The sequence below is a fragment of the Symphalangus syndactylus genome, chromosome 12 (assembly GCF_028878055.3).
Source record: "Symphalangus syndactylus isolate Jambi chromosome 12, NHGRI_mSymSyn1-v2.1_pri, whole genome shotgun sequence".
NCBI lineage: Eukaryota > Metazoa > Chordata > Mammalia > Primates > Hylobatidae > Symphalangus > Symphalangus syndactylus.
The window spans coordinates 63,167,401-63,170,756 of NC_072441.2; positions in this window are offsets into that span (position 1 = coordinate 63,167,401).

A 3,356-nucleotide genomic window follows, 5' to 3' on the forward strand; every position below is an offset into this window, starting at 1 on the left:
CCCCAGAGTGTGTTCTGGTCTGGTTCTCTGCTCAGGTAAAGGCCTCTTTCTCCCAGACCTTCACACCCATCAGTTTCCAAAGCCTGTGGGATCTGCCTCCATGAGGTCCCATTTCTGCCCCACCTCTCCCCTTTCTCTGTCCTGTTGCCAGCCATTGTTCAGATGTCACTCCTTGCCTGAATTGCTGCCATGGCCTCCTCAGTTCTTTTTGTCCTCCCGATGTGGCTACCAGGGTGCTCCTCCACACAGCCAGGGTGGAGTGAATGCACAAGGCCTCCAGTGAATCCCTCCACACCCAGCCTGGCACACATCCTGTGTGTGCCTCTGTCACCCAGGTTGTGGTGGGACCCTGGCCTCATCTACTCTCTGCAGCCAACTTTAGCGTCTGTGGACACACGTAGCATCCACCAGTGAACTGGAGGGGGGAGTGCACTTGGCCCCTGCTCTACCTGGCTGTTGCCCACTATACCTCCTTCCTTGCCTTTCTTTCCCTGAACAGGCAGCCCAGGGCCGGGCAAGCAAGCCCTGTGGCTAAGTGTTGACACTGACCAATCAAATGCCAAATGCCAGCCTCTCCTTTATTGTGAGCACCCCAATCTGGAGTCATTTTCTTGGGGTTACCTCCCTTAAGAACTACACTATAGCTACATTCCAGGATTAATTAAGCTGCATGAGCTTGAGCATGTTACTTAACCTCTTTGTGTCTCAATTCCTCATCCATAAAGTGGGGGAAATAATAATGTGTACAGAGAGATTTGGGGGAAGGATTCATATCCTTGTATCACCCCAGTACCTAATATGTTGCCTTGCACATAGAAGAACCTCTGAAAATATTTGTTGAATAATTCATGGATTGGTGCACAAAGGCATGAGCTACAGAACAAAGCACCCATGGTGGAATTGCAGGCATTTGCCTGTGGTGGGTGGGGTGGGCAGTGAGGCTGCCTATGTGCCTGACAAAATACCATGGAGGCCATTCTCTATTCTCCTGGCTAAAGTTCTGCTGCTGGCTTCTAGGCCTGTTCTTCTATTGGCTCTTACGTGGGGCTTTGAGCAGAGGACTGATAGTGGGGCTCTGGGGCCTCCTTAAATCCCAAGAAGGCTCCAGAATTTCTGGAGCACAAAGGGGAACGGTGCTTGCGGTTGTGGGGGCAGCTCTGCTTTCTTCTTGTGGAAAGACAAAGTCCAGACATAGGTGGGGAACTGAAACTGGTGTTCTTAGAAGGCTCAGGACTAAATGAACTAGGAATGTGGACTATAGAATAACGTGTCTCCCTGAGAGCATGCTGGGAGATGAGCCGATCTGGCTAGCGTGTGCTTGTTGCCATGCATGCAACCAAATTTCCCCAGGATGCTCCAGGAACTCCAGGAGAAAGATATCTGGGGCCCTTAGATATGGTGGTTAAGATCCAGGTGTGGAGATTGAAGTGTGGGGCAAAGGAAAAAAAATGTGTCGAAGAACTCACCAGCAGGAGCAATAGAAGAGAAGGTGTGTCTTCTTCGGCCTGAGTGAGCCTTGGGTGCTCTGGCTGGGTCAGCTCTCCATGGGGAATCTGCTGTTCTCGAGGTAAAGGGGAGGATTGGTAAGAAGGAGCCTGCCCAGCTGGTGCCTGGGATTCAGAAATCCTATCCTTCTGTGAAACAGGATCTCCCTGGCTGTCTCTGTCTCTGGAGGAAGCTGGAGAGAGGATCCAGTCATGGTCAGTGGGCAGGGTACAGGGTGGCAGGGCTCCAGGGCCAAACTGGGCAAAGTGAACTCAGGAAAGTACAACCCTCCAATGTCAGGGCTTAAGGTGCACAGATCAGATACTGATGCACTCAGGGTTTGAGTTAGCTACCGACTCAGGCTGTTTCCTAAAGCCAGTGATAACATGCAGGCAGCAGAGGGTGGTGGTGGTGGTGGGCTTGTGTCTCCCAATCATTACCCCAGCTCATAGGAGACCTTGCATGACTGGCTGATCAAGTCAGGCATTGCTTTCCTGGTCTCCTCAGTGACTGGCCCCTGCCTGGCACTGAAGAGTTTACGATGGGCCTCCGCCCACCTGCTGTGGGAAGGGTCAGCGTAGGGGATGAAAAACGATGCTCGGTTCAGTCTCATGGGACCTGAGGGCTGGAACCTTGGTCTGACTGAGCTGATATACAGAGCTTTCTCCAACTCTAGCCAGACCCCTTCCGGTTCCCTGGGAGGGCTGTGGCCTGGAGGAGAGACAGTGTTGGGAAGGGCTCCCTCCTCAGGGAGAGGACCCCTCCCCACTTACTTCCTTCATAAAACTGTCTAGTCCTGTGTCCCAGATCCTTGGGGGTGGAGAGGAAGGACACTGCCCCGGCTCTCTGACCTTACCATCCTGAGGGGGTGTATTTGGGTAAAGTATGATGGCGAGGCAGAGAGGTGGGATAAGACTGTATGAGAGCTAGAAGAACTGGCATTGAGTTTATAGCATTTAATTGCTGGTGACCTTGAGCACATCCCTTAATCTCTCTGTGGCAATACAGCACAATGGTTCAGCATATGGGCTCTGGAGGTGATTATCTGGGTCCAAATCCAGGCTCAGCTACTAGCTGTGTGACCTTGGACAAATTACCTAACCTCTCTGAGCCTCCATTTTCTTATCTATAAAATGGGAATGAGAATAATAGTACACCCCTCAAAGTGTTGTTGTGAGGTTTAACTGAATTAATACATATAAAATGGAACAATGCCTGGCCTGGCGAAATCACTTGGTAAACATAGCTGTCATATTTTTGAGTCAATGACCTCTATATGTTCTCTGTCTACTTTCATAGTCAAGAGACCATTATTAGATAATGGACTTAAAGTGCTTCGTAAATTATAAAGTGCTGAAGAGATTTAGGAACAAATGTTGCTATTAAAAATAGGCAAAACTGTCTTTGGGGAGCACAGGCTGCACCTTCAGGGCCTCCTCGTGTGTTAAGAGCTCCCTGCTCCTCACTGGGTAGTCCTGGGCTCTTCCTCTGGTATGCTCTATTATCAGGCCCCATCCCTTCCCCTTATTTCCTTTGTAAAACTATCCAGTCTGGCATCCCAGGGCCCTGCAGCTGCTGGGTGAGGATCGGCTGATCCCACCGAAATTGTGGGTTTTTTCTCGGGAACCTGGAGATGCACGGTGCCTTTTCTGCAGAAGGGGCTCTAATGGCAGGTGTTTTGGGCCATGTTGGGATGAGAAACATTTTGCTGTTCCTCATGAAGGAAACTTTTGCTGTTCCCAGCCCGTTTTCCTATGTACAGGGCAGCCTCCATCTTAGAGAAGGGGTAGTACCCCAGAAAGCCTGGTGACCACCCCACCAATTCCTTGAGTTGAGGTCTGAGTTCTGGCTCAGAAATTGTTTGTGGCCCA